Source organism: Marmota flaviventris, chromosome 18 (genome assembly GCF_047511675.1).
Source record: "Marmota flaviventris isolate mMarFla1 chromosome 18, mMarFla1.hap1, whole genome shotgun sequence".
NCBI lineage: Eukaryota > Metazoa > Chordata > Mammalia > Rodentia > Sciuridae > Marmota > Marmota flaviventris.
The window spans coordinates 9,280,858-9,302,083 of record NC_092515.1 but is presented as its reverse complement, the minus strand read 5'-3'; the positions used below and the strand labels follow the sequence as shown (position 1 = coordinate 9,302,083).

Genomic DNA, 21,226 nt, shown 5'->3' with positions numbered 1-21,226 from the left:
CTCATCAACAGGGAGGCGCTAAGCAACTCGGTGAGTCCCTGTCTCTAAATAAAATACAAAATAGGGCTGGAGATGGGGCTTAGTGGTTGAGTGGCTCAGAGTTCAATCCCCAGTGCAAAAAAAAAAAAAAGAAAAGAAAAGAAAGAATAGTTTGATTTGATTGATATAGAAAATTCAAAGGGAAGCTGGGTGTAGTGGCTTACACCTGTAATTCCAGCGACTTGGAAGCTGAGGCAGGAGGATCAAAGTTTGAGATCAGCCCAGGCAAAACTCAGAGAGAACCTCAAGCAATTTAGCAAGACTCTGTCTCTGCTGGGACAGTGGCACACACCTGTAATCCCAGCAGCTCAAGAGGCTGAGGCAGGAGCATAACAAGTTCAAAGAGAGCCTCAGAGACTTAGCGAGACCCTGACTCTAATAAAATATAAGAAAGGTCTGGGAGGCTGGGGATGTGGCTCAAGCGGTAGCGCGCTCGCCTGGCATACCCGGGGCACTGGGTTCGATCCTCAGCACCACATACAAATAAAGATGTTGTGTCCACCTAAAACTACAAAAAAAAAAAAAAAAGTAGATTTAAAAAAAAATTCCCCCCCCCTCTCTAAAAAAAAAAAAGAAAGAAAAGAAAAGAAAGGTCTGGGGATGTAGCTAAGTTGTAAAGTGCCCCTGTGTTCAATCACAAGTACAAAATGGGTAAAGGGTAGGGGGAGAAAAAGAAAAGAAAATTCAAAGGGAAAACTCACAAGAAATGAGTCAGGACATTTGGTGGACAGGAGCCCAACCAAATGGACAGAAATCACTGAAGAGGCTGAAGATAGGGGGCTCAGGTACAGCATTTGCTTTGTATGCATCAGGCCCTGGCTTCCACACCCAGCACCCAAAATAAGAATAAAGTAACACATACTACCTGAGTGTCCGTCCCAGCCCTGGCCCTGTCCTGGGTCATGCTGGGCTAAGAAGGCTCCCAGCTCATCAAGACACCACTGTTCTAGCCCAGGGTGGGAGTTCATGCCTATAATCCCAGCTATTCAGGAAGCTGAGACAGGATCACAAGTTTGAGGTCAGCCTTGGCAATTTAACAAGACTCTCTCTCAAAATAAAAAGGGCTGGGGATGGAGCTCAATGTATGCTTGCTGAGCAAATACCAGGCCCTGCCTTCAATCCCCAGTACTACAAAAAAGAAAAAGAAGAAGAAGAAGAAAAAAAAAAGTCCCAGTGGTTTCACTGGACCACAGCCAAGGTACCCACAGGGCCATGCCCACCTGAGAAAATCTGGGTCTGTTTCTTCCGTGTTTCACTGGTTTCTTCAGTTTCCAAAGATCCCCTGCATTCCTTGGCCACAGTCTCCATCTTCAACACGCTCAGTTCAGCGTCTGCCAGCTTGCTCAGACGTTCCCTTACCTCCTTCGGGCCACATGGATAATCCAGGATGATCTTCCCATCTCACAAACCTTACCTGAATCACACCTGTGACACAGAAGTCACACCTGCTCTGTTGTTCTGTGAACAGACTCTAGGCACCTGATGTCTTTGGGCACCATCATTCAGTCAAGCACAGGAGCCCTGGGTGGAGAAAGTGTGTGCAAATCTGTAAGACTAAAGGGGAGAAGCAATGGAGACTGAGGAGGGCAGGCGGAGGAACTCAAGGGACAGGTGGAATGTTCTGGAAGCAAAGTGCCGCAAGGTCTGGCGGCCCCCCATGTTCACAGGTTCCACATCATTTAAATATTTAGGGGGGAAAATTACATCTGTACTAAACATGTACAGGCTTTTTTACCTTGTCATTCTACCCAATATGACAATTATTTACATAGCATTTACATTATAGATTGTTTTTTGCTTTTTGTACTGGGGATTAAACTCAGAGGTACTCCACCACTGAGCCACATTCCCAGACCTATTGGATTTTATTTAGAGATAGGGTCTCTCTGAGTTGCTTAGCACCTCAAATTTGCTGAGGCTGGCTTTGAACTCACGATTCTCCTGTCTTAGCCTCCCAAGCCACTGGGATTACAGCTGTGTGCCACTGTACCCAGCTACATTGTGTTATTAGTCATTTAGAGATAAATTAAAATATAGGAGAGGATATAAGTGGATTCTATGCAAATACTAGGACACTTTATATAAGGGACTTGTGTCTCCTCTGATTTTGGTCCTCAGGAGATTGATTCTGGGATTTATTTCTGCAGCTTTATTTCCATAGCTTTGGAAGACAGGCAGCCCTTATTTTGCAGGATCCTGAAATGCACGAATTTCTGTTGTCACAATTAGTTAAATAAGATTCATTCCCCTAACAACACGGATCAAAATTTAGCTTCCAGTGGTGTAGTAAGAGTGAGTTAGTTGCATAAACTGTACATTTCCTGCTAGCCCTTCATTCCTGTGTTATCAGGAGGAGGGGAAATCAAACATGTCAAATGATACTGGAGAGAAACCAGGAAGAGACTTGAGCATCCACCATGAAGGTAGCCACAGGGGTCCCTGGAGACCTGTGGGGCCCTTCCTTTGATAGCCAGGCATGGTGGCACACGCCTGTGATCCCAGCAGCTCGGGAGGCTGAAGCAGGAGGATCGCGAGTTCAAAGCCAGCCTCAGCAACTCTGTGAGACCCTGTCTCTAAATAAAATATAAAAAAGCGGGGGGCGGAGGAGGCTGGGGATGTAGCTCAGTGGTTAAGCACCCCTGGGTTGAATCCCTGATACACACACACACAAAAAGACAGTGACTTTGAGATTAGCTATAAAGAGAAGCAGAGAAGCAGTGAGAAGAGGTTGTGGGATCAAAGGAGATCCATTTTCATGCATATTTAACTTTTAGGAATTCAACTGGGGAAAAAGGAAGGAAGGAAGGGAGAGGGGGAAGAAAGAGGATTTAAACAGTGAGGGAGTCTGGCGGTGGAGCTCAGAGGTAGAGCTCAGAGGTAGAGCACGCGCTTAACACGCATAAGGTCCTGGGTTTGATCCCCAGCACCACACACACACAAAAAAAAAAATCTAAAGGATGAACATTTCCCCCAATTTGATTCCCCTGTGGAGCTGGAAAGGAAATATGAGTTTGTCATCATGGAAAAACTCAGGGTTTCTCAGTTCTTCTCACAGGTGCCTCACTTCTCTGAATGTGAATCTAGTGTTTAAAGGTACATATTTTTCTAACAACATTATTCTCAAACTCAAGAATTCTCACAACTTCATTTTTGCTTGACTGAAGATAAATATGTTTACATTCTGATGAGAAAACTGGTCCTGTTTGACTTAATAGGATAAATCATGCTCATTAGCCTGTTGGTGTGTATTGATTCTATTTGAGTTTCTCTTGACTACATGTTTCAGTTAGGATGAGCTAGGCTCTGCAGGAGTAACAAACAGTTCCAACCTCCCACTGGCTTATTATGACCAAGGTTTATTTCTCACTCGTGAGAAACATGTCCATCTGTGATTGATCTACTGGGGTGACAGAACAGCCTCCATCGGAAATCTGGCAATGTGACATGCAATACTACACACTAGCTCTTTTTTTTTAATATTTATTTTTCAGTTTTTGGTGGACACAACATCTTTATTTTATTTGTATGTGGTGCTGAGGATCAAACCCAGCGCCCCGAGCATGCCAGGCGAGCTTGAACCACATCCCCAGTCCTACACACTAGCTCTTAAAAGTTTCTACCTGGAGTAACATGTTATTTCTCTGACATGTCACTGGCCAAAGCAAGTTATCCTGTCAAGCCTAATTCAGAGAAGAGACATGAAATCCTACTGTATGTTCAGGAAAGAAGAATGGGAATATTGCCGAACAACCCTAAAGAATATTAGAGCCTAGCTGGCACAGTGGTGCATGCCCGTAATCCCGGTGGCTTGGGAGGTCGAGATAGGAGGATTGTGAGTTCAAGGCCAGCCTTGGCAACCTAATAAGGCCCTAAGCAACTTAGTGGTGTTACAGGAAAGCAGGGAGCTGAAACTCCAAACCTTGGTTCTTGTATTCCAACGGAAGAAGATTTAGAGTCAGACACCAAAATCATGCAAGAGAACTTTGCTTAAGCAAAAAGGACTCTCAAGGGAGTGGGTGGGCCGTCTCCGAGCAGAGAATGACAAAGGAGACCCTGCTGTCCCCACTTTTATTACAGTCTGGTGTTTGCCAGAAGGGCTGGGGACCACCTCTGCCCTCTTCACCAATCGGTGTTCAACCCCTCCTTCATGGATGGTGGAGTTTTTGACCATCGTTGGTCCTCTCTGGAACAGTCATGGTGGCCATCCTACTTAGGGGGCTTCATCTACAGGTCAATCCCATGTTAACGTGGGCACTGGGGTCAGAAGCTGGTCAGAAGTTACCTTAGTGCACCTGTGCTACCAAAGGACTCTTCCTCCCCAGACAAATGGAGACACCTTTAGCCATGATTCCTAGCCCCACGTCCGAGTCAGTCCCATGAATCTTCTTCTCTTGACATATTTCCCCATTAGCTCCTTTTGCTTCTTTTTCTTTTATACAAACTACCATGTTTTGCTTTCTTGTTTACTTTGGAAGAAGTTCAAAGAAGACCCTAAAGTAATTTAAAGAATGCCTGTGAGCTGGGCACGGTGGCACACGCCTGTAATCCCGGAGGCTCGGGAGGCTGAGGCCGGAGGATCATAAGTTCAAAGCCAGCTTCAGCCATGGCAAGGCACTTAGCAACTCAGTGAGACCCTGTCTCTAAATAAAATATAAAATAGGGCTGAGGATGTGGCTCAGTGGTTGAGAGCCAAAACAAAAACAAAACCAAAAAAAAAAAAAAAACAGCTGTGACCTTGCCTGTATTTCACTGCTCATTGCTTGCTACTATCTAACATTGGTCCCTGTCTCAAAATAAAAAACAAAGAGCGCTGGGGATGTGGCTTCGTGATTAAGTGCCCCTGGGTTCAATATTATATGCTGATTCTAGAATTCCACTCCTCCAACTGGACTCCAGGATTTCTCAGTGTTGAACAAGAAAGAAATAAACTTAGTCAAGAACAAAAGGAGGGCTGGGGTTGTGGCTCAAGCGGTAGCGTGCTCCTGCTGGCATGCTTGCGGCCCGGGTTCGGTCCTCAGCACCAATACAAAGATGTGTCTGCCGAGAACTAAAAAATAAATATTAAAAAATTCTCTCTCTCTCTCTCTCTCTCTCTTTAAAAAAAAAAAAAACCCTCTAATTTCCTACAATGTTAAAAACACACAATAAAATTAAAAAAAAAAAAAAGAACAAAAGGAACTGCATTGGTTTGGGGCTAGTTGGGATTTGCAATCTGAGAAAACACAGACTCAAGCAGTCTTGAAAATGTATTCCAAGCTTCTACAAAATGGCAGCTACATTTATAGCTTTGTAGCTTTAAACTACAAGAGGGTTGGGAATGACATTATTTGTTAGTCAGAAATTATGGTTGGTGCTGACAAAAGTTAAATTGTAAGAAAGGGATTGGGTGTAATCTCAGTCTATGGGCAGTTTGGGGTGGTTTCTAATACAGAAGGTTGACAGAGATTAACAATGTTTCAAAAGTCAATTCACATGGGGGTGGGGGGTGGGGGGGCATGTCTGCAACCCACTGCAAAGGTCCAGCTTTGGATGAGGCTGAGACTTGTTATCAATGGCCTCCTGACTCCATTTTAAGTGCCCTGAACCAATGCTTGGTTTTTTGTTTGTTTGTTGTTTTGTTTGTTTTCTTAAGAATTTAACCTTTATTTTTTTATTTATCTGGTTTTTTAAATTTTATTTTAGGGCTGAGGTTGTGGCTCAGTGGTAGAGCACTCATCTAGCACGTGTGGGGCGCTGGGTTCAATCCTCAGCCCCACATAAAAATAAAATAAAGGTATTGTGTTCACCCACAATATTTTTTTTTAAATATTTTATTTTAGTTGTTGATAGACCTTTAATTTATTTACTTTTATGTGGTGCTGAGTATCAAACCCAGTGCCTCACACATGCCAGGCAAGTGCTCTACCACTGAGCCCCAGCCCCAGCCACCATCTTGGTCTTTCTACCCTAGGCATTAGTATGGTCTATATAGCTATAGCTATAGCTATATATATATATATATATATATATATATATATATTTTTTTTTTTTTAAAGAGAGGTGAGAGAGAGAGAGAGAGAATTTTTGATATTTATTTTTTAGTTTTCGGCGGACACAACATCTTTGTTTGTATGTGGTGCTGAGGATGGAACCCAGGCCGCACGCATGCCAGGCGAGCGTGCTACTATATATCTATATTTTTGTTAAATAAAAATGATAGGCGGCTACTGCTTGCGATGAGGCTCCTGTGCACGTCCCTCACAGACCTGACTAAAGATCAAAATGCAGTCACTGTGCTGAAGTTCTCCGTCACCAGATTGAAATGAAGTTGTTTTCTGACCTTCTGAGAAATTGAGGTAGGATAGAAGAAATAAGGGTAAGTACAAAGGAGAGTAATAAGGAAAGGAAAAAACAAAACAAAACATAACTTTAAACCTCACCTTTACTCTCCAGTCCTGTTTTCCTCCAAGCCAGAAAGCTAAAAAAAGAAAGAAAAGCCTTTGACTCTTAGAGTATGGCAAGTCTAGGTGAGTAATGCCTACATACATCGCTAGTTTACCCAACATATTTTTTCAGACTAAAGAAAACGAAGGGAAAATATTGTTAGAGACTTATGCTGTGGAAATATTCCAAACTATGTGAATGGATGACATCAACAGGGATCCTGAAGGGAACCAGAGCGCTGCGGTCTGCCTCATGCTCCAGGATTAGGAGCATTGAACTCTCCAGGATGACGTCACCCCACTCACTTCTGGGATGTTCACTGTTTATAGTTTTGCCTAAAAGTAGAGCCCAAGCCAGATGCAGTGGTGCAGCATGCAATCCCAGCCTGAGTCAGGAGGATTGCAAGTTTGAGGCCAACCTCAGCAACTTAGAATGAGTCTGTCTCAAATTTTAAAAAAATAAAAATAAAAAAGAGGCTGGGGATTAGCTCAGTAGTACAGCTACCCTGGGTTTAATCCTCAGTACCATGCACATGAAAAATAATCCTTAATTTTTTTTTTTTCTTTTTTGTTTTGGCTACCAGGGATTGAACTCAGGGGCACTTGATCTGAGCCACATCCTCAGCCCTATTTTGTATTTTATTTACAGACAGGGTCTCACTGAGTTGTTTAAGGCCTCACTAAATTACTGAGTCTGGCTTTGATCCTCCTGCCTCAGCCTCCCAAACTGCTGGGATTACAGATGTGCGCCACTGTGCCCGGCCAAAAATACGTTACTTTTTGTAATTTTTGTCCTATGACATTTTTAAACCTCAGGTGTCAACCTAGTTCATATTAATTTATAAAATAAATTAGTGAATCTCAACCAAGCATTTAAATGTGTATGTGTGTGAGAGGGGGTGTTTATATATATCTTCCCCTTCGTTTGACCAACCTCTTTAGATTTTCATCAGGGTCTCAGGGACACTGTGAGTCCTGTGAACCCCAAGGCTGACCTTCAAGGCCTCCTAGGGCCCAGGGCCCTCCGTCTCAGCCCTGTTCACCCTGGGCGGTCACTGTCTGGGGACAGGTCTGCCCCCTCCATTGGACCAGGCGTAGGGGCTGTCTCTGCCTCTGCTGTGCCCCCACCATGCCCCGTTTGGGCCAGGCAAGCAGCAGGGGTTCGGGGAATGTGGGTGACTCAAGCAGGAAGGAAGGAGGCTGTGGGAGACCCTTGGGCGCAGCTGAGCTTAGAGGCAGAGGCGCTTCCTGCCCGGGCCCTGCTGGGAGCTGCAGCCTGGGAACTGGAGAAGGCCTGCCTCCCACCTTCTGATCATTTATTTAAGAGCTGGCTCCTTCTCGGTCAGGTCCCAGTGGTTGGCGGTACCTGTGGACACTCGGGTTTCTGGGCCCAGAGCTGGGGTGTTGGGTGCTGCCCTCCTCAGCTCCCCCAGATCCAGCCAAGGCTGGGGGAAGTCTCCCAGGGTAACTGCCCCTGCCACCCCTCCGCACCCTGGCCTAGGACCCCACAGGGTCTTGGGGCTCAGGTGACCTGGATAGAAAGACATTCGATGCTTCCCAGGAGGCGGGATAAGACAGTGGTGAAATGGGGGGGGGGGTGCGTCCACTTCTCAGCTGACCCTGGGGGAGGGATCCATTCTGAGCCTCAGGTCCCCTCTGGTCTACTGCAGAAGGAAGGCAATATCTGTCTGGGTGCACGGAAGGAAGTAGAAGAACAAATATAGGCCTTGACCTAGCCTTGACCCGGCCAGAGGAGATGGTGGGGGAGGGATTTTATTCTCTGGGAGCCCAGTCAGAAGTGAGCCAGGCCACCCTCTAGAGGCCCAGACAGGACCTGGCTCTGGGGGGGTAGGGGTAGGGGGGTAGGGGTAGGGGGGTGGGGCTGAGGTTTGAGGCTCTGGGAGGAGTAAGGGGGGCCAGGAGCCCACCCTGAAGTTTCTCAAAGGTCATGGCTCTGCTCTAGAGGTTCGAGGGGACAGAGGGGACCTGGCCGTGTTAGGAGCCCATTCTGAGTAGACAGCCCGTTCCCAGTGACTACGTGGGTGTCCCTGCCCGCCACAGGTGACTGGCCCCAAGAAACAGGACATTTTGCGTCTGGGAGCCCTCGCAGCTGCAGACTGCCTGGGGCTAGAGAGGCCTGAAGGAGCCGCCTCTGGCCTTGAGAGGCCCTCTAGACTCCAGGGGAGAGTCCCCAAATCCTGGCCTCCCCGAGGCCCTGGGCCTCAATTTGAGAGGTGCTGGAATCTGCACTTCAACTGGGGGTAGGGAGCCGGAGGGCCCTGGGTAAAGTCCTCTCTGCCTCCTCGCCCCCTAGGTGGCACTTTGGGGAGGGAAGGGGAAGGCAAGGGGACATTTCCACCTCAGGATCCAGAGGCCTAGGAGTGGGACATTTGAAGGCACATTAGAAACCGGCAGGCACAATCTGTCTCAGTACAGACAAGCAAACTGTCCCCGAGTCCCACAGCAGACAATGAAAGAGCCCAGGGGCAAGCAGAAGGCTGCCTGCTCCCAACACCAAGCCTGGTGGGTAGGAGAGCTGGAGGGACACAGGCCATTCAGAACCACAGAAGAGCCACACAGCCTGGGTAGCTCAGCAGCACACGGTCTGCCTGCCCTTTGCTCTTTTCTTTGTTTTTCTTGAGGTCCCCCCACCCTTGCCCAGGCTGGCCTCACGTTCCTGGGCTCAAGTGATCCTCCTGCCTCAGCCTCCTGTGCAGTTGGAGTAACAGGCACATGCCACCACACCTGGCTATTTTAGATTCTAAGCATCTTAAGCCTCCTCATTTTTTTAAATTGTGGTAGAATAAACATGGCCCAGAGCTGCCAAAGGGTGCCAATATGGAAGACAATGGAGCCATCGGTCCGAGACAGGTCGCGATGTGTCGTTCCAGCTCCTGAAACTAGCTATGCCTGAAGCCAAAGGGATGATGACTTTTCTTTCAAGTGAGCAGTCAACTCCAGAGTTTGCCGAATACAGTTCCAGTTGGGTTTTCAGTAGAATAGAAACAAGACAGACGGATACAGGGAACAGACAAGAGGGTTTAACCTGGTGACAGGCCAGAAGAGGTAAGTTCCCAAGGGGAAAAAGTATAAGCAAACAAGATGGTGGGTTAGGCACAGTAACCCTGGTGGCTCAGGAGGCTGAGGCAGGAGGATTGAAAGTTCGAGGCCAGCCTCAGCAATTTAGTGAGGCCCTAGGCAACTTAGTGAGACCCTGTCTCAAAATAAAAAATAAAAAAGGCAGGGAATGTGGCTCAGTGGTTAAGCAGCTCTGGGTTCAATCCCTGGTACCAAAAAAAAAAAAAAAAAGAGTGGTGGGTCAAGGTTCCTGTTAGGGGGTAGAGAGCAAATCCTTAAAGTGACTGCCATGTGGAGTTTATAAGGGGTCATGGTGCGGCCACCAAAGAACCTTCCACCTTACAAGAGGAAGGGACAAGGCCTTCCTATGAAAGAAAATCCAAAGATTACATCCTAGAAGTAGCCAGAACCATCAAAGGGTTCAGGCGGCCAAGTTGGCATCGTTCTGCTGGTGGGGGTGGAAATGGGCACAGCCTCCTCGAAAAGCCACGGGGCAGCGGCCATTCACTTTGGAACCTCCCACGCCCCTGGACACAGCAACTCCTTGAGGGATTTATGCCCCAGCTGGAGTCTGAAGCGCGGGCATCCTGGCGCCCTGTTGGCACCAGCTGAAGTCTGTCCACAGACAGTGCACCAGGGAGGAACCCGCCAAACCCGCGTGGCCCATCCCTGAAGTTGAGCGCTGTGCGCTTTACAGAAATCTCTGCGGGGTCTATGGGCCAGCGTTGGCATGCTGGGCAGGCTTAACCCCAGCTCCTGGGGAGGAAGCAGCCCTGATGCCCAGCGAGGGCCAATTTCTGCAGTGTAAACACCCCCACCACGTCGGATTCAGAAATACTTCTATTCATCATTGATTGATTGATTGGTTGATTGATTGATTGGTGTTGGGCATGGAACCCAGAGCCTCACACATGCCAGGCAAGTGCTGTACCGCTGAGCCACACCCCCAGCCCACCGAGACTGGTTTTTAAGTTACTGAAGAGACACCATCAAAAGCGAAGTTCAGAAATACCACCGTGTGCTGGGCGCAGTGGCACCTGCCTGCGATCCCAGCAGCTTGGGAGGCTGAGGCAGGAGCAGCGCAAGTTCAAAGCCAGCCTCAGTAAAAGTGAGGCACTAAGCACCTCAGTGAGACCCCGTCTCTAAAGAAAATACAAAACAGGCTGGGGATGTGGCTCTGTGGTCGAGGGCCCCTGAGTTCAATCCCCGGTACCAAAACTACTCTAAGATATCATCTTACTCCGGTCAGAATGGCAGCTATTAAGAATACAAACAACAACAAGTGCTGGCGAGGATGTGGGGAAAAAGGCACACTCTTACATTGCTGGTGGGACTGCAAATTGGTGCAGCCAATATGGAAAGCAGTATGGAGATTCCTTGGAAAACTGGGAATGGATCCATCATTTGACCCAGCTATCCCACTCCTCGCATACTACAGGGACAGCCACATCAATGTTTATAGCAGCACAATTCACAATAAACTGTGGAACCAACCTAGATGACCCTCAGTGGATGAATGGGTAAAAAAAAAGTGTGTCATATATACACAATGGAATATTATTCAGCAATACAAGAGAATAAAATAATGGTATTTGCAGGTAAATGGATGGAGCTGGAGAATATCATGCTAAGTGAAGTTAGCCAATCCCAAAAAAACTAAATGCCAAATGTTTTCTCTAATGTAAGGATGTTGACTCCTGATGGGGTTGAGGGGGGAGCATGGGAGGATTAGACCAACACTAGATAGGGCAAAGGGGTGGGAGGGGAAGGGAGGGGGCATGGGGGTAGGAAAGACAGTGGAATGAGATGGACATCATGACTCTAGGTACATGTATGAAGACACGAATGGTGTGACTCTACTTTGTGTACAACCAGAGACATGGAAAATTGTGCTCTATATGTGTAATATGAACTGTAATACATTCTGCTGTCATATATAACAAATTAGAATAAATTTTTTATAAAATAATGTGAAAAAAAAGAAAAGAAAAACAAATACCCCCATGTGATATTTCCACGTGCAGATACAACAGACATAAATAACCTCAAGAGCATATAGTAAAAGACATAGAATGAAATAAAGTTTGGCCAGTTATTACCTTTTATTTTATATATATATATATATATATATATATATATATATATATATATATATATATATTTTTTTTTTTTTTTTTTTTTTTTTTACCTGTAAGTTTGGTATCTATATATGATCCCTTCCCTTCCCTGCCACTTTTTTCTGGTACTGGGGATTGAACCCAAGGGCACTTTACTGCTGAGCCATCCCCATTCTTTCTTTTATTTATTTATTTTTTAATTTTGACACGGTCTTGCTAAGCTGTGAGGCTGGCTGGGAACATCACTGTACCTGGCTGAACAATTGACAATCTGGTTTTTAATACTAGCTGTGTTTAACAACTGGCTTGCACAATTCCCCAAAGTTGAGCAATCTTCTCTTGAGAACCGGCCCCAGAACACACTAAGACACAGCTGGCTCTCCAGATGAAAAAGTAGAAGCCAATTTTTGTGGACGGGGTGCTGGGAAAAGAACCCAGGGCCTCGCATAGGCTAAACAAGCACTCTAGGACTGTACAATATCCCCAGCCCCAAAATCCAAATTCTGGACGGTAGCCTAAAAGCTCTATTGCCTCTTATAGTCCTCCTCACTCAGTCCCCTCCAGCCACCTTGGCCTCCTTCCTAGTCCTGGGACACACCGGACTCACTCCTACCTCAGGGCCTTTGCATTTGCTGCTCCCACTGCTATTGCCACCCTTACCACATAACTCCACGACTTGCTTCTTCAGGACTTTGCTCAAATGTCATCTGTTGCATTCCTCGCAACTAAAACACTCAGGGTCACTCCAGGGAACTGGGCTGCAGGAAATAACCACACAAGAGACACAGATACCTTTTTCTTTGGGGTCCTGTGATGGCTCCTCTGACCTTAAGGGTCTGCAGAGAGAGAGAGAGAGAGAGAGAGAGAGAGAGAGAGAGAGAGAGAACGTGCTGACCCCTTTTATTGAAGAGAAGCCATTCAAATGAGGCAAGGGGTCAGATTTAGGGGTCTGAGTCTAGCTTCCTGATGTCCACTGTCAGCAGATTGACTGGCATCTAGGGAGGCCACACCCAAGGGCAGAGAAAGACAAGGGGACACACAAAGGGCGTTTCCATGGAACATTCTATCCCACACAGGGCAAAGGGGTAATATCACAAAGGAACAGGTGAGCATAGCTTGACCCCTGGGGCTGCAGGAAGGCGTGCCTATGCAGGAAGACACATTTGCTACATTTTTACTACTGTCAAGATTGGGGCTACCACCTATAGGCACTTGAAAGTGGCCAGATCACAGGAAGTGACCGACAGTGCCTCAAACCAATCAGGAGAGAAAAATGCTGGTCACATGACATGGTGGCCTCCCACAGTCCCCTCTGATCAAGGCCTTCTCTGACCACCCTGTAAAAAACAGAAAATGGAACCTGTCTCCCTACGTTCCAACTTCTGCTCTTGTGCATCTATCCATAGCAGTGACCTGATACTGTTTGGGCCACCTGACCTACTGAGTAATCAGATGTACTTGTCATTTTATTTATCTACTGTCTCCCTCCCTCACTAAGATGTCACCTCCTTCAGAGCAGGAGATTTGCATCTGTATTGGCTTTTACCATATCCCCCTGCCTCGAACAGTGCCTGGCATACAGTAGGTGCTTAGAAACATGGTGTTGAGCCAGGCACGGTGGTGCCCTGTACTCCTATCAACTCCAGAGGCTGAGCAGGAGGATCACAAGTTCAAAGACAGCCTCAACAACTTACCAAGACCCTATCTCAAAAAAATATTTCTTCTTAGCACTAGGGAGAGAACCTACTACTCTACCAGGACTACTCTACCAATAAGCTACACGCTCCGCCCTTTTTATTTCTTATTCTGAAATAGGGTCTCACTAAGTTGCCCAGGTTGGCTATGAACTTCAGTCCTCGTGCCTCAGCCTCCCGAGTCACTGGCTCTAGCTCAGTGGTTCCTTCGACACAGAATGTACAACTGAGTCACTGGTATTACAGCTGTGCCACTGCACCTGGCGTCCTGTTGCAAAAAGATTTTTTTTTTATTTTAGTTGTAGTTGGATACAACACCTTTATTCCACTTATTTATTTTTATATGGTGCTGAGGATCGAACCCAGGGTCCCACACGTGCCAGGTGAGCGCTCTACCGCTGAGCCACAACCCCAGCTCTTGTTGCAAAAATTTTTAAAACAGGTTGAGAGTGTAGCTGAGTGGCAGAGTGCGTGCCGAGTGTGCACAAGGCCCTGGGATGAATCCCCGGAGCCAAAAATACATGAATACATAAACAAACAAACAAATAAACCCTTAAGTCTAATAATCAAGTAGGCAGAGCCTGTGGAAGACCACACCGTCCCTCTGCGTGTGCCTCTCAGAGGAGACCAGAAGCTTGGCCTTGCTGCTTCCTGGTGCTGGGAACCCGAGGCTCCTCTCAGCCTCCCCCACGGGGACCCAGCCCCTGGCCAGCTCTGCCGGCCTCTGATCTGGCCACTTCAGAGCCTTCACCTCGGGCCTGCAGCCCATCAGAGGTGGCTGGAGCCGGGCGACCCCCCAGATGGGCCTTTGAGGACAGGATGAAAGAGGCCCAAGGGAGGTCCCAAGGTCCAGGGCCTCCCACAGCAGCCCTGAGGGGAGGCAGGAGGGGAGAGGGGAGGAGGCAGGCTTTCCACGTCCCCTCCTGGGCCTCAGGAGTCCACCATGTGCCTTCTGTCACCTATTAACATTTTTTCAAGTGTTTATAATAAGTACCCGCTGGGCTGTCGCGGGGAGCAGGGCTGAGGGAGAGTGAGCCCAGGCGTCCCTCCAGGAGGCCAAGGCTGGGACAGTGGCCTAGCAGGCAGCAGGGACAGAGACAGAGCGTCGGGCTGCCAAGCTTCCAGGCCTGTCCCAGAGGGCCCTGCGTGGAATGTTCTGTACAAATCCCTTGGAAGGCTCTGGGAGGCCGGCCTGACCCTCGACGCGGCCTCTCCTAGCGGCTTCCAGGGTCTCCCAGAAAAACACCCACCCCTCTGGCCACGCAAAAAGGGCCCCAGTAACCACTCCCTTCCCGGCCTCGGTCCCCTCTCTTCTCTCTGTCCTCTCTACTGGCCTTCTCCCCTATTTCACCTCCTCCTCCTCCTCACCTCCCGCCCTCCCTCCCCTCTGCTCCTCCTCCCGCCTCCCCGCCAGCCCCAGCCTCCCCCAGGACCCCTGCCTCACCTGCCCGGGGCTCCACACCTTGGCCAGGGCTGTCCTCCCACCCCGCCTGGAACTCCCTCCCCCACCCCGTCACTTAGAGGAGATCTTGGCTTCCTTCCTTCTCGGGACAAATATTTGCCAGACATCAGCTCTGTCAGGCCCTCTGCCAGGGCTGGGAGCAGAGGGTGAGGAGAGGCCGCGGCCTGGGGTGACGCAGGAAAGAAACTGGCCACAGGGGAATCGTTGCAGCCTTCCCTGCTGGAGAACAGGCCTCCCTCCTGAGCAGGCATCAGGAACCCCAGGGACGTGGCTGAGGCAGGACCCGCCTGAGGGGCTGAGAGGGGGATAAGGGGACTGACTGGCCCGAGAGGCGGATCTCTGGCATTATTTGGGGGGTTGTTATCAACTCTTGGAGGAACTTACATCCCGTCTTCCGGGAAGCTCTTCTCAGTGGAATCCATTGGGTCCCCCGTTCCAATCCTCTCAGGTTGTCAACTCTCTGGGCACTCCCATGAGCCTAGTGAGGGCCAAGCCAGACACTGACCACTGTGTCCCTAGCCCCACCTGGCTTGGGTCTGGGCATACAGTAGGTGATCAGTAAATGCTCAGGCCATCCTGACGCTGCTGGGAGGCCCTGGAAGCCTCCCTTTCTCTACGTCTTGGCCTCCAAGGATTCTGGAGCGCCCCACCCAGACGCGCACATGGGCTTCGGTCCAGCCTCTTTCATCCCATCCTCAAAGGCCCATCTGGGGAGGGCGCACGCTCCAGCCACCTTTGATGGGCTGCAGGCCCGAGGGGAAGGCTCTGAAGTGGCCAGATCAGAGGCCTGGAGAGCTGGCCATGGGCTGGGCCTCCGTGGGGAAGGCTGAGAGGAGCCCGAAGCAGGAGTGTGCAGGGTGGGGGAGGGGGAGACCTGGCTCTGGGATGAGACCCACGAGGCTCAGGTGTTGACCCACCATCATCCGAACACAGAATCCCCCACTCATTCCATCCTGGGGGCTGGGCTAATTTTTTTAAATAATGTATTTTATTATCGAAAATGGCTATGGAATGGGTAAGATAGGGTCAGGGTGCAAAATCCAAAAGACCCAAGAGGTTGATGATAAAGAGGAAGTATGTCACCCAGGTGCAGTGCCACACACCTATAATCCCAGAGGCTCCCGAGGCTGAGGCAGGAGGATCGTGAGTTCCAGGCCAGCCTCAGCAACTTAGCAAGGCCCTAAACAACTCAGCAAGACCCTGTCTCTAAATAAAATATTTTTTAAAAGGGCTGGGGATGGGGCTCAGTGGTTGAACACCCCTGGGTTCAATCCTTGATGCACCTGTTTTAAAAGCACCTGTCACCTTGGTGGGGGGTAACTCAAGCGTCCTCACAAGGTACTCTGCCCACCCCGCTCCTCTTCCTGGAGGCAGATATTATTACCAGCTTGGCCCAAAATTTGTTTGAAAAATATTTAACCTATAACACCACCAGGTACTGCTCTAAGGCTGAGGACACAACAGGCCAAAGTCCCAGTGCCTGAGGGCTGACAATCCAGAGAGAATGTGGACAGCCTCAGGTGCTGAGAAGTCCCACGGAGAAAATCAAGCATGGGAGAGAGAGGGGCTGGGAGTATTTTTGATCGAACCTCATGTTTCAGGATTTATGGGAATGATCTGGACTCTAGATGATTCTAGAAGAAAAGTAAAGAGACGGGAGAATGGATGGAACGTTGTCCCTGAGCAGGCAAGAGGAGGAGGACTGAGGAGAGTGTCTCTCATCATTGGTGGGGAATATGCATTTCCATGTTTTCCAAAGACAGCCAGAACCATCTCTCCATCCTGCATTCTCAGGGCATGATCTTGACACTCCTCCCCCTGAACATGGGAAAAAGTTCTGTCAACCAGCAACACATGATGGGCTCCGTCCCCCATCACCGGGCTCTGCCCACCTGCTCTCATGGGCCACTCACTCTGGAACCAACCCATCTGCCATGCTGGAGGGACCTCACTCACACAGAACAGAGAGGTCCCAGGTAGGAGCCCTGGCCACCAGCGTGGCTGAGAACGGCCAGCATCAACCCTGGACATGAGCGAGATACTTCCAGTGATTCCTGCCCCAGAATCACCCCCAATCGGCCAGTGCTGCCAGCTGCCACTTAAGACATTGGGGAGCAGAGACCAGCTGTGCTTCCTGCACCCTGTTCAGGTCCCTAACCTGCCCAGCTGGTGGATGGAACACAAGGTGGTTTCACACCACTGTTTTCTTCCTTTGTTTTTTTTTTGGTTTTAACTGGAAGACCAAGGGATAGGGAGGATGTCAGGGAGGCAGGTAGATGGGTGGTTGGAGTCTCAGGAAGCTTTTTTTTTTTTTGCCCCCACTGGGTGCTTTTCTCAGTGAAGTAGGAACCAGGGCTCCCATTAAAAGTGAAAAGACTGGGTGTGGTGGCACACACCTGTCATCCCAGCACCTTGGGAGGCTGAGGCAGGAGGATCTTGAGTTCAAAGCCAACCTCAGCAACTTAGCAAGAACCTGTCTCAAAAAACAAACAAACAAATAAATAAATAAATAATACAAAAGGCTCAGGATGTATCTCATTGGTAGAGCACCCTGGGTTCCATCCCCAGGACCACAAAAACAAATATAGACAGGAAAGAGGGACAGTAGCTGGAAGACAGGGGGACAGTGGGAGTCTGCCCCTGATGGCAAGAAGCCAGCCCAGCAGGTGGTAGGAAGGGATCCAAGAGCCTCCAAGCTGGAGGGTAGCTCCTCCCGCACTATTTTTATCTCACATCACTCTAATTCCACCCAAGGGCTTCCGGCTGGTACAGCCCTCACTACCCTGAGGATGTGGTGTTGTCATGGCAACCGCATCCTTAGCACTTTGCACAGGGGTAGGGTCTGGCATCCGTCTCCATGGAAACAGCCAGGCCTGTGTAGTGGAGAGATCATCCTCCGGAAGACCTTCCCCCGCTGGGAACCCCTCTCCCACCAGCCTCACCCCTCCTCTCGGAAGGCCTCCAGAATTGTTCCAAATCCCTCTGCCCCACTCACTCTGGCTTCTACCCTGAATCCTTGATCCTGGGAGGGAGAAAGAAGCCTAGGGTGTTGGGTGGGAGTAGGGGTATCTGAGATAGGTCACCAGGAAAAGCATTTTAAATATTTATTCATTCAACCAATGTTTATCCAGGGGCTGGGGATGTGGCTCAGGGGTAGAGCACCCGCCAGGCGGTAACAGCTCCAAACTTCAGGACTGAACAATTTTTATTTTTTTAGTACTGGGGATTGAACCCAGGGGTACTTAACCACTGAGCCACATCCTCTCCTTTTATTATTTATTTTTTTATTTTGAGACAGGGTCTCATTCAGTTGCTGAGGCTGGTTTCGAACTTGCAATCTTCCTGCCTCAGCCTCCCAAGTCGCTGGGATTACAGGTGTGCATCACAGTGTCCAGCCCGAAAAAAAAAAAAAAAAAAAAATATATATATATATATATATATATATATATATATATATATATATATATAATATAATAATATTTATATATATATATATAAAATATATATGTATATAAAATATATATATATATATATATATATATATATATATATATAGAGGGCCTACCACATGCCAGGAATATGCTAGCTACAGGGATTTAGTGATAGATGATACAAAACTCAGGCTTTGTGGAGCTTACATTCTATTAATAGGAGGGAAATGGAGAATCATTAGACCAGGAAAACATATGGGGCAGTATGTCTGCAGAAATATAACACAAACTCCAGACATGATGTCATGATGTGTGTGTGTGTGTGTGTGTGTGTGTTGTGTGGTCCTGCGATGGAAACCACACACTCAGCGTGCTTTCTACCATTGAGCCACACCCCAACCCTTTACATAGGTAATTCTTAATTTTCTGGTAGCCACATTCAAAAACCAAAGAGAAAGATGTGGAATTAATTTGATAAAGCATTTTATATAACCCAACTTTGGTACCCAGAATAACGTTCTAATTCCCAAGACCACAGCAGAGGGACTCAGCAGGTGTGACTAGGACCTAGGTGGGAGATAAGCCTGCATGCTCTTGAGGGGCTCCATGTCATCACAGGGGACTTGTCAGGGAGAGAGTAGACTGGGGACAGGAGAAAGACAGAGGCAGAGAGGCCGGGCAGGAAGCAGAGGAAGTAGAGGTTCAAATGGTTGGGGCGGTCTTAGGCCAAGAGTGTGGACAGCTTCTAGAAGCACATTACTTAATATTTGTTGGGGGTCTGGAGCTCTTTTGGACATGAAGTACAGAGTGAAGACAGAAATCCTTGCCATATATATATATATATATATATATATATATATATATATATATATATCTGTCAAGTGCTCCACCACTGATCCACAGCCCCACTCTCAACCCTTATTTTATATTTTGTATATATATAATATGTAAGCAATATGTGGTGATAAATATGATCAAAAGACATTTAAAAAGTAGTTGTCAGGCACGGAGGTGCAGGCTTGTAATCCCAGCAGTTTGGGAGGCTGAAGTAGGAGGATTTCAAGTTGGAGGCTAGCCTTAGTAACTTAGTGAGACCCTGTCTCAAAATAAATAAATAAATAGGACTCGGGGTGTAGCTCACTGGTAGGGAAAAAAGGTAAAGAAGAAATTTTAAATATAGGTTATAAGGTATATGGTGACATGATACGAGAGAGAAGGACCTTAATGGCAAGGTCAGGAAGGCCCAGCTGAGGAGGTGATGGATGAGCAGAGACCTGAGGAAGTACAGATATACAGGGCAAGAGCATTCCAGGGAAAGGGCAGAGCACATACAAAGGTCCTGAGGCAGCACTGTGCTGGGGAAAGTCAAGGAAGCCAGTGTGCACAGATGGGGTGAGTGAGGGGAAGTGGGTGGGAGTGGGTTCGAGAGGGACCAGGGAACTTGTGGTTGTGCTGAGGACTTTGGCTTTTATTCTGAGTGAGGCAGGAGGGATTTGAAGCAGGGGACTGATGTCCTTGTGCCTGTCCAGGATTCTGCTGCCGCGAGGGAACTTTCTGTTGGCAGCAGGGATGGGGGGGGGCAGGGATGGAAACCGCAAGGAGGTGCCTGCAGTAGCCCAGGCAGCTGGAGTAGCTGCGGGGGCTGGACTTTGGACACATTTTGAAGGTCAAGTCAACAGGATTTCCTGCTGAATGAGATGTGGGGGGAGAGGCTGAGGGGAGTGTGAATCTCCTCCAGGATCGCTGCTGGGGCAGCTGGAAGGACAGTGGTTTTTCTGCAGCTCCAGGAAGTAGGTGCCCAGGAAATGCCACTCCTGTGCTGTCAGTTAAAGTGGATGTCGTGGGCCCCGTTTGGGATTGCACCACGGGGAGCAAAGGCCAGGCTGCCTCTGATTAACTTCCACAAGGCTCAGGCAGGTGGCGGGGCTGCGAGCCAACTGTCTTCCACCCAACTGTCTTCCACCTCCTGCTCTCTCCAGGCTGCGTCTGCCTCTCCCTCCCCTGGGGCCAGACCAAAGTAATCTCTCCCATCTCCACCTGGAATTCACTTTCACCCAGGTTACAGAGGCTCCCGCAGCATCCTGCCGGGTCTCTGTCACCCAGGTCTCTGATAACTACTAAGAGGCAACGTCTCAGCTCATTTCTGCAGGGTCCAGGTGGACATCAGTGTCTTGGGGATGTGACTTGGAGGTAGAGTGCTTGCTTGCCTGGCGTGCATGTGCCTTGGGCTCCTTCCCAGGACTGCAGGGGGAAAAAGAAGCCCGTCTCCTGTCCCACGTGTGTGCGCCTTCTGCAGTCTTTCCCCATCTCCCAGGCTTCTGGGAGGGTTTAACCCCCTGGATTTTGTTTTTTTGTTTTGGAACGGGAAATTAAACCCATGGGCACTTAACCACTGAGCCACATCCCTATCCCAATTTTGTATTTTATTTAGAGACAGGGTCTCACTGAGTTGCTTAGCACCCCGCCATAGCGGAGGCTGGCTTTGAACTTGCAATCCTCCTGCTTCAGCCTCCAGAGCCCTGGGATCACAGGTGTGCACCACCTCGCCCGGCTTTCTTTGTTTCTTAAAGTGGTGCTTTTGATGGCTGGCTGTTTTACTTCCAAGGCAGAACTGATCAGGCTTTTCTTTCATGCTGTTGTGTTTGTGTGTGCGCGTACACAGGTGTGTGTGCGTGTCCTAACAAATGTTTCTCTACAATACAGCCATAATAAGGAATAAGAAATTTTGTGTGTGCTTCCCTCATGCTTCCCCAGTGACATGAAAGGTGGCCTCTATCACTATCAGCTCTGCATAGAGGGCTGGGTGTAGCTCAGTAGTAGAGCATTTGCTTATCATGCACAGACCCTAGGTTTGACCCCAGGACCACACAGAGACACACTCACACTGAGTCTCCACAGCTGGGTGAGTCTGTTTTGGAGCTTTGTACCTTTTGCTTCTTTTCTTTCTTCTTCTTTTTTTCTTTTTCCTGGTACTGGGAGTTGA

At 48.5% G+C, this 21,226-nt stretch overlaps 1 long non-coding RNA gene across 1 annotated transcript; it reads right to left on the bottom strand.

Annotated features, from left to right (window-relative positions):
• Positions 1 to 1,265: 1,265 nt before the first annotated feature.
• LOC139702724 (uncharacterized) lies at positions 1,266 to 14,834 on the bottom strand. Its single transcript, XR_011705303.1, has 3 exons — positions 14,795 to 14,834; positions 6,459 to 6,496; positions 1,266 to 1,560 (listed from the first exon to the last, which is right to left on the bottom strand). It is a non-coding gene; the product is annotated as an uncharacterized lncRNA (long non-coding RNA).
• Positions 14,835 to 21,226: the final 6,392 nt, after the last annotated feature.